The sequence below is a fragment of the Rhinopithecus bieti genome, unplaced genomic scaffold (assembly GCF_001698545.2).
Source record: "Rhinopithecus bieti isolate Rb0 unplaced genomic scaffold, ASM169854v2 scaffold_2827, whole genome shotgun sequence".
NCBI classification, from domain to species: Eukaryota; Metazoa; Chordata; class Mammalia; order Primates; family Cercopithecidae; genus Rhinopithecus; species Rhinopithecus bieti.
The window spans coordinates 63,516-73,965 of record NW_016804135.1 but is presented as its reverse complement, the minus strand read 5'-3'; the positions used below and the strand labels follow the sequence as shown (position 1 = coordinate 73,965).

Here is a 10,450-nt window from a genome sequence, read left to right as displayed (position 1 = left end):
AATTGAAGGCACAAAGAATCTGAAATGGAGAAGCAAGAAACTCATATATTTTCTGAACAAATATCTTCAGCCTTCCTGGCAAAGTAGATTCTGCCAATGTATTGGATCTCTAGTGATCTTAGTCTGATATGACCAGAATTCCAATACAGAAATAGTAAGGATAAACCTCAATGGTAGGAACATACAGCAGAGAGACTCTGGTTGGCATCTTTAAATATTTATATATTGTGTAGAATAATAATAGAAATACAGAAAACAGCCATAATGATAGTGAACATTTATTGGAGGTTCCCTACATGCTGGGGCCTGCCTTAAGTGCTTTTTATGTATTAAGCCGTTTAGTGCTTATAGCAAGCCCAGAAACTCTTATTATCAACACTTTAGGAACAAAGGAACTGAGGCATAGTGAATTCAAATAACTTGGCTGAGTAGCCAAGCTAGCAAGTAGCTAAGGTAGGGCTCAAAGCCTGACCTCCTGGAATAGATAATGCATTACATTGTCTCACTAAGAGAAACGTCCAATGGTAGCCCTCAGACTTTTTTAAAAAATAAATATATTGACAGTGGGTGAAACAAATGAAATAACTTGAAGAAGAAACAAACTGCAAAAAAGTTTATTTATTAACAATGTAATAATAAGTATGTAATTTTTTTTAAAACCCTAACTCTAGGGGAGAAAAGCATTCTTTTCAACTGATTACAAAACAATCCTGGAAAGTAAAAGAAATAGTTGTTCAAAATGATCGTATCTGAAATCTTGGTGTAAGCTGTTTCCTTCATCTGTTTCCTCCACTAAAAAAAAAAAGAGAGAGAGAGAGAGAGAAAGAAAGGAAAAAGAGGTTTAGACTAAACAGAGTCAGAGTTGCAGTGACCTAACAGGAAGTTGGGCTATTCCCAACTGCCAGTGATCTCTGAAGCGACTCTCAGGCTCCCTCTTTGCTCTAACAGACAGCAGCGACTTTAGGCTGGATAACAGTCAAATTCTTACCTCGCTCTTTCACTGCTAGTAAGATCAGATTACGTTTCTTTCAGTTATTCTTCAATCCCCAGTTTCTTGATCTGTTTCTAAAAGAAGAAGTAGAGAAGATAAATCCTCTCTTCAATACCTGGAAGGAAAAACAAAATCACCTCAACTCCGTTTTGAAAAAAACATTCCAAGAACTTTCATCAGAGATTTTACTTGTGAGTACCTGGCAATATACTGTCTAGCCCATGAGAAATAACTTCCATTTTTTCTTTCTCGGGGGGAAAAGCAGCGTGCTGAGAGGCAAAGAACTGATAGAGGAGGATCATTGTTTATTTGCCTAAAATGAAAATCAACCCTTCCCTGTAAACAAAGTAAACAAACTGAAATCCAAACTTGAGTTATCAGCATTTTGCATTTAATTCTTAAGCAAATTTATGTGCAATGTTTATGATTTTAAACCATAAACGTTTTTGTAATGAATTGGTGTATGTAGCTTTTTTATAATTTGAAGATTGTAGTAGAATTCTTTACTAATTGTGCTTAGTTAATTGGAAGTTTTTGGAAGTTTGGTTTACCTTTGCATTTTCTTTCGTAACATATAATAAAGAGACTGTCAGTCTTCTATTCAAATAATCTTTCAATGCCATTAGTTGATATTTAAAATGAGATATAAACATTAAAATAATCATAATCTAAATTGAATATTTTATGCCAGCACTAACTAATCTCTCTAAGGAAATACTTTATAAGTCTCCAAAGACCAAAAGTTATATTCTGAGATATCTAAACGAGAATACTTACGATCAAGTCTATATTGTGCAATGTTGTAAATTAAAACAATAGATAACGTGCCTACATGATGTACTGTTATGTTCCTGTTGGTTATAAAATGTTTGCTTCTAGTAAAAAATGAAAGAATATAATACAGCAGTAAACAGCCACAGAAATATGAGAGAAACAATTATTTTATTATGAAAAAGTACTCATTAGTTTAAAATAATTACCAAAAATAAGGGCCAAGAGTACTGCCATGTGGGAAAAAAGAAAAGATAAGCAACAGCCACACTGTGACTCAGTGCTCTGGAAATTAGTCACAAAATGACTTTGTATAACATGAGATAATATAACACAAAGGGCAAAACTCAAGCAGGAAACATACTGCGCAGAGAGTCACGTTTCATATGTAAAGGCGTAATATTTACATGAAAGGGGGAAAGTTGTGACAATTTTGAGAGATACTGCAAAATGTTTGAACATGACAAAATCTCCATAACACATTTTAAAGATGATTTTAAATCTATCATTCTAGTGCATGATTATTTCAATATATAGTATCCATATCTCATCTAATCCTTAAACTAAAGAGGGAATAGTCCCTGACATTTAGTTGAGTAGGAAATGTTAATTTGTGGCCTACAGCTTAATAAAACTATATGAAATATAAATAGGGATCAATAAAGACTGAAAAATATTAATATAAATACAGATAACTAACATAATAAAGTAAAATTTTAAAACAAGAGTAAAGTTTTAAAATATTTATTTTTACTGATTTGAGTAGTTACATTGGAAAACCAAGTTTTTCTACTTCAGATGACCACAGAATCTTGTTGGAAAAGTTTGATGACATATACTACTATTTGATTCCTGTCTCTATTAGGTATACTGAATTGGACAAGTTTTTGTTTTGTTTTGTTTGTTCGTTTTTAAGGTACAGTCTGATATCTTTTGTTTTACCTCCAATGACTAAATCAAAACTCGTTTTGGAAATGTGGTTCCTGTCCAAATGGATTATGTTATCAACTGGTGTTTGATGGTCTGATTGATTGCCCGTGTATCATTTGCTTGTTGATTGTGTAACTATTTTGACTAAAATCTTCTGTCATAAAACTTATTGTTAAATTAATAATACATAAAATGAGAACATATTTTGTAATAAACTCTAATTTTCAAAACAATTTAATTATCTTAAAAATTCATATTCTAATCTTATTTATTTACGTCTTTCAAATTCAAGAGGTAAGTGGGCAGGATGGCAAACTAATAGAGAAAAAATGCCAACTTTAGAGACTTAATTTAATACCAGAGTGCCTATCCATCTAACCAAATGGTAAATATACTATCCATTCCTTAGGAATGGTTGGTTGATTAAACTCAATGTCACAAAATTGTAAGGTATCTTTCAACTGATATCTCTACCTAATACAAGGAAAAAAGGCAAAGTAAACATCCTTACAAAACATAAAAAGGAAGAGACAATAAAAAGAAAAGTGAAGACATTAATTACTTAGACTAGGATTTTCCAAAAAATCTTGTCAGTAAAAATTAATTAAATGGAATTACAACATAGGTTAAAATGGGTTAATTATATCATCAATTTATTTTTTCTATATGGACAGGATCTAAGAATTGTACTACAATACAACTCATCTATTCACAATACAGGCCTTCTACAACCAGCCATCGTTTTTTGTTTACCATCTATAGCAATTAACTCATTTGAGGAATTAAATTTGGCAGGTTGCCTTTTTAAAACACAAATATATTTTCATGCATTAGTGTCAAAGGTAGATTCTGCTGTCTTTTATAGAAATATAGCAGCACTATAATTCTTTCTGATTGCTACAGTGTGCATTAGGAGAAACTTGAATTCAATAGACATGTGTTTCTGGATATCAAATCTCACCAGAAACAGGGAAGTGTTCAAGTGTTTCTAACAAGTACTCTTCATAATAGACCATCTCTCCTGGCTTTCTGAGATCCTCACTGACTGCTTTCTTGGTGTTACATATCAATTCCAGGGGCCCAGTCTTCCCATTACCTTTCTTTCCCTGTCTTCACTTATCCAAGTGTCAGGTGCCGAGTAGAACCACAGCCTGAGATTCAACTACCAGTAACTACCAGTTGTTGAGGGCACCTTCATCACCTCTACTTTTCTTCTTCCTCAAACCAACAATAACAGAAAGTATGGGCCCATGTCAAATCCACTGTTTTCTCTTTAAGCCTCTATTTTGTTGTGTCCTCTCTTAGTTGGAACAGCGAAGTGGTAAAATTATTTCAAAAACAAAAGAATATAAGGACATCATGGCCCATAATAGAAGTCCCAATGCTGCAATACAACTATCCCAATTGTTCCATATGGAACAATTCTAGGTCTCTGTATAGACTTAGAATTATTGCAAAGAATTGCCCAGTCAGAATGTCAGTAAAAAATATTATATGTTGTTGATTAGGGCATAATAAAGCTATTTCAACATCAGAAATGTGAAAGTATTCATCAGTAGGACACTGCTAAAATGTAAATAGTTTTTAATACCAAGCACATTGTCCCTTTTACACCCTCCATCTATACCACACCTTCAAGTGCTGCCACCACACGGCTGTCAACCTAGTCTATCTCTCCTCCTCATCTTGACCCTCATCTATTTCTATCCAGTCCTTGAATTCTATGATAATTCACCTGAAAGCATCACTTCATTCCTCATTCCTCATTCTTCATTTCTCAGGGCTTACAAGCAGAATAAATCTCAGAAACAGGGTAAGTCTCCAGAGTAACGGTGTTTATTATCAATATTTTGGTAATATTTTAAAGTCCATTTAGGAAGCTTCAAAGATTAATTTTCATATCAGAAAATGAATCACAATGGTTATATTAAAATGTAATACAACTTTTTTCTAGTTTTTGGAACATATGGGAAATACTTTAAATTTTTAATATTTTGTCTACTTACTCTGTTTTTTATGTCATTTCTATGTCATTTAGACTTTTCTCATTATGAGTTATATTCTACTGCTCTTTGCATCCCTAGAAATTTTGATGTGGTTGCCTAATATTATGAATTTTACCTTATTGAATGTTGGTATATGTTGTATTTCTATAAATATCCTTGAGCTCTCTTCTGGGATGTAGTTAAATTACTTGGAAACTGTTTCCTATTTTGTTGTCTTGCTATTAAATTTTGTTAGGCAAGACCAGATAATTGTTTATTCTATGGTTAATTTTTTCCTACTACTGATGCAAACAACTGAGTACTATACTTAATCCTTCATGAACTGAGAGTTTTGCAACTTTGGAACAAAAAATATTCCCTGCTTTACACGTGTGGGCCCCTCTAACCCTTTTAGGTGGTGCTTTCCCCAGTCTTCAGACTTTTCTCTTATGAATGCAACAGATCAATATTGAGCTGAAGACTAGAAATCCATCTGAAGATCTCTGGATCTTTCTTTCTGTATAACTCTGTCCTCCTGACATTTGGTACTGTATACCCTAACTACCTCCTGAGATTCTGTCTGCTTTGTCTCCCAAACTGAGAGAGACCACTGGGTTCTTATAGAGTTCCTCCTCCCTGAACTTTCATATAGGAACTAAACTGAGTCTCCACTCAGTCTGGTGGAACAAATGTACAAATGTGGGGCTAAACACTTGTTTCTTATCTCTATGAAATCACTGCTCTCCACTGACCAATATAATTTCTTTTATTTTGTTTTGTGGTTTTTTTTTTTTTTTTACTTATTTTAGATGGGTGGAAAAATCCAATCCCTGTTAATACATCGTGGTTAGAAATAGATGGGCTTTTAAAATTGTATTTTCATAACATCTTAAAAAACAAAATGTGAATATAAATTTAAAAAATTTAAGGGCACAGAGCCTGCAACTTTTAGTTTGCCTAAATAAGATAAACATACATTTATTGTTTATTGTGTCCCAAGAGCTATGTTATATGAGTACATATGTGTTTATACAATGAAGAACGTAAGATCACTGTTTTTAGAAAATAGTTATTTCATCTTATATGAGAAGTTTAATGGTTCATTATTTTTTCTAAATAACAATAGCTATTCAGGAAGCTAATATCTCACTCCCTTCTATATTTTAGATGACAAATGAGCTCCACATGCTTAAAATCAATCAAGTGGTCATTTGTTCAACAGGTACTTCCCACTTGCCAGACTAAGAGTGCTCAGGGTTATTTGCCTAGAGTTTTATCAGAAATTACAAATTGCTTTTCCCAGTAGTTTCCTATCACAATTTCTTGTAATTGTCCTTCTTCCCCTGCTCCTTGGCTACTTTCATATAAAGAAAGCTGGGTAAAGTAAATACAAATTACAACTTCCTCTTGTTGTGAAAGGAAGCTTCAGGTGCTTCCTGCTCAATTTTTTTGCACCACTTGAGGCAAACAGATAATCCCAAATAAATGACAAACGTAGTAGACATCATTTATATTAGCACTGGAATTTGATTTTATAGATATGTGAACATTATTCAACATCTTATATATCTCATTTGAGTTATGTGGTTTTAATCTCATTTAGCAAAGCTATTTAGTCAATGAAGAAAGGAAATTGGTACGCATTAAAGAAATGATCTGGTGCTAATGTGAGTTTTCAAAAAAATTAAGATAAGCATTTTTTAAGAGATATCTGGGCTTTCCTTTTAGTGTCAGTAATTTTATTCCAATTCTAGACTTCCCAGAATTAACTTTTCTTAGTATGTTTTTTTCTTAAGGAACAGCTGAAGAATGTGCCAAATGAGGAACGATGTTTAATCTAGGGGAATGTGGACTAGCCTCAATTCCCATAACAAGAGATGTCTGTTTTTCTATATGTGGTGAGCTCTGGGTAACTCTTTTCAAGCCTTTTTAAAGTTTGCAAATATTAATAAGAGCCTTCAAAAAAGCAAAAAGTTTCTGAGGTGCCAATGTTTGCCATATCACTATTCTGTCAGTATTACTCTCCCCACCACCACTTACCTGCATTCGATATTATCATCTAGTACAGAGATAAGGAAGATACAAGCTTCCCTAATAGGTGCCGGAAGCCTCTTCTGTAAAAGACATGGGGAGACCATGGATGATCTCCAAAATGTAAGTGAAAATATCTCTGCAAGTATATACTTGCACTTTAGAAGGGAGCTTATACCTTTTTTCCAGCTCTCTCAGAATCTTACACACCACCATGAAAGCTATATTTGAGACCTACTTTAATATCCAAGGATAACAGTATATATAACTAGAATCAAAAAGAGTGTCAATCAGTGATACATCCTGAAGAAGACAACACAAATATTTTAAAGACAATATTTTATAATATTTATAATATAATAAACACAATATTTTAAAATATTTTAAAATATTTTAAAACTTGACATGGGGAGGAAGTTGGGGAGTGGGGAATTAGAATATGCTATGGATAAAGAAATCTCCAATAAAGAAGAAGACTTTATATTTTTGAAAGCTAAGGAAGAGATTAAACCATTTTAAGANATTTTATAATATTTATAATATAATAAACACAATATTTTAAAATATTTTAAAAATATTTTAAAAACTTGACATGGGGAGGAAGTTGGGGAGTGGGGAATTAAGATATGCTATGGATAAAGAAATCTCCAATAAAGAAGAAGACTTTATATTTTTGAAAGCTAAGGAAGAGATTAAACCATTTTAAGATCTCTTTCAGTTCTATCATTATACTTGAATAAGCAGATTCAATTTTAATATTTTTAAAGCTGAGCATTAACTATGTACTTTTTATATATTAATCCTTTAAAAGATATGAAAAGTGTACCATGTGACAAATTTTCATCATTTATAAAGTAATGAGGATTTGATGTAACTTACAAAAAATCAAATCTCTGGTAACCATTCCCAGAAAATTACAATCAAATGAGTTAGGTAGGGCATTAAACAAGAAAACATCTGATTTCTGATGATATGACTATGTGTTGGGTAGGATTTTGATAGGAAAGAGATGAATGGCAATTCAGACTAAGTGGTCTTTGTAAAAATGTAAAGTAATGAGCATTAAACATGTGAAACAAAGAAAACTATTTATTGGATTCTGTGAATAAAGTGGCACCAATTGCCTGTCATTCTCAGGAACCATAGTTCTCATCCTTCATGGGATTTTTTCTGTTTGAATGGAAGTGACTGAAGATCAACTTCTTAATGGCTCCTGGGGTACCATGACTCAGCTGCCCTGACTCTTCGTTCCTTTAGAGTGATTCAGAGCAGTTGATCACGATGTCATCTGGGCAGATGGTTGTAGTCACCAACAGCTGTAGTTCCTCTCTTGAACCAAACTCAGACCCCTCCCAGATACTTTCATTAGAAGCAATCATGAATTCTTAGCTTTTTCACATTAAGGCTTATTTTACTACTAAAATTCTCTCCTTAATAGGAGTGAAAACATTGATCATTATTTATCATGTTTATTGTACTTAAAGATAAAACTTTTAAATAATATTTGAAACTATAACATTTTTCTAAGCAGAAAGTTTTCTAATTCATCATAAATCTGAAACCAAAAGGTTCTAGAAATCCAATCTCAGGTATTGTGAGTGTAGATTTTGCCCCCTTTTTTCCCTAAATATAATAAAGTAACATTTTTGTGAGCAATTCCCATACCTGAGTGAACATTTTGCTCTCCTTTTGTCATGCATACCACAAGTTGAGATCATCAGAAGCAGAAAGTTGAGAAGTCTCCAATATTTTTGTCTAGGCAGAGGTAAAATCTGATGGAAACAGGCCTTCAGAAGAAATGAAGAAACTGATTTGACCTTTTTAGCTATTAATCCTAAAATTTTTTAAAAGGTAACATCAATCTGAATACCAGAACCTGTTAGGAACGTCTCAACTGTTTTTCCATGTATTTACAAAGCACATGTACTTCCCGCAAGATGTCCCATTCATTATGAATTAATAGATTGATTTTAACTAACAAATTAATTCATTTACCAAGAGATACATAGACAGGTAGGTAGATACACAATTAAAGGAGCAACTCTTCAGGATATAGATGTTTTGGTCCTGAAATACCATTTGCTTACCTAACTCAATAACAGGTACCTAGAAGAGCAAATACAAAAAGCAGGTAAAATAGCCAAAAGTAGCCACAGGTCTCTCTATCTCTATATATCATTCCCATTTTTAATATGTGTGGTAATTATAATAGAGAAATACACATTTAATATATTATTCTTTTTTTCTCCTCTCACGCCAAAAATTCATTGTGTTATCTTGCATTCATTTTTTATTCCATTTCCTTTCATTTGGAGCTACCAGCTTTCGTAGTTGTGCAGAATTTTATTCTTGAAAACCTCCATTTGGTTCAGACATGTAATACTAACTTTTATTTGTTTTTTTTTTTCCCCTCTGAAGGAAATGACAGTAACATACCATAAAGAGCTTTGCTTTTAAACAAATTGAGTTAATATGGAAATCAGAGTAATTTTGATGAAGAAAGGTGAATTCATTCAAAGAAAATAATGTAATCTTTTTCTGAAAAAAAAAAGAAAACTTACAAATTTAACTATAAAGTCCAGTCAAAATACTTTCATTCATTTTAGAGAGTTTTAGTAGTTATGGACAACTATACATAGAACAGGCATAATAAAATACTATTCATTACTATAAAAGAAACATTGGCATTATTTCCTTTATTATGTGTTTCTTTTTTATTTCAATTTGTTCGTTGTATTCTTAGTAGTGGAGATCTATAGTATATCGTATTCTCTTCATATTTCAATTGCAAATTTTAAGAAATGTGTTTACATGTTTACATTTGCCTTGTTCTTAATTTTCTAATGATCTCTTCTCCTCCTTCCCCCTTATTGCCTCCCAGTTTCACTTCTCCACTTCCAGAGCTCACATTCCTCTCTTAATTGGCAATAAATATTAATATTCCCTGTTATTTGATAGGATAAAATTTTATCTATCAAAATATAAACACCAAAAAAAGTTTTGTTTTAATTAAATTTCTTAATTTTGGCTCAAAGCATTACATAAAATTTGTTTTAATTAATTTTATTTAATTTCTTTTGTTTTAATTAAGTTTAAATATGTTTCTTAACTTTAGCTCAAACATTAAATAAACATTTCCTAGTTATGGCTTAATGAAATGTTAATTTCTAGAGATTGTAAGTGATCTGAAATTTACTTTAGGTGATAAAAAGGAAAATATTTCTGAGAATAGCGTGTCTTTCTGAAGCTTGCAGTTGCCCTTTCCTTGAATGGTCACAATTCCTATGTCTGAGTTGAAACATTGCCAATATGCAAATATAAAACTCTGGGGTGAAAAAAATCAATTTCCTGAGCTTCAGTTTTGTATTTTAAAACCTGGATATTTCAGATACTTATTTCTATGACTGTTTTTAGCTCTAGCAGTATATAAATGTGTGACCTCGCCTCCATTTTAGCTTTAAAATTATTTAAATAAACAGTTTGCATATGCTATATGCTATTGGGTTATAACATAAAAATATATACTCGTTTTGCCTGGCATTGCTATTTCCTCCCCATGAGAGCTTTTTTTTTTTAATACTATGAATAACAAAAATATTAATTCTATACAGTGAATAGTTTTATTCTTAGAAGAGACTTCCCTCCTTTCCCCCCTTTAAAAAACAACCATGTACAATTACTTTTGTACTTAAAAGAGTGAAACAATTATTTTTCTTTTTTTTTTTTTTTTTTTTTTTTTTTT

At 32.0% G+C, this 10,450-nt stretch overlaps 1 long non-coding RNA gene across 1 annotated transcript in view; it reads left to right on the top strand.

The window, feature by feature from the left end:
* Nucleotides 1–890: 890 nt before the first annotated feature.
* Nucleotides 891–10,450, top strand: part of LOC108524323 (uncharacterized) — a 70,692-nt gene continuing 61,132 nt past the window's right edge. Inside the window, exon 1 of the long non-coding RNA XR_001884024.1 lies at nt 891–1,182. This is a non-coding gene — a long non-coding RNA (uncharacterized LOC108524323). The remainder of the gene's footprint in view (nt 1,183–10,450) is intronic.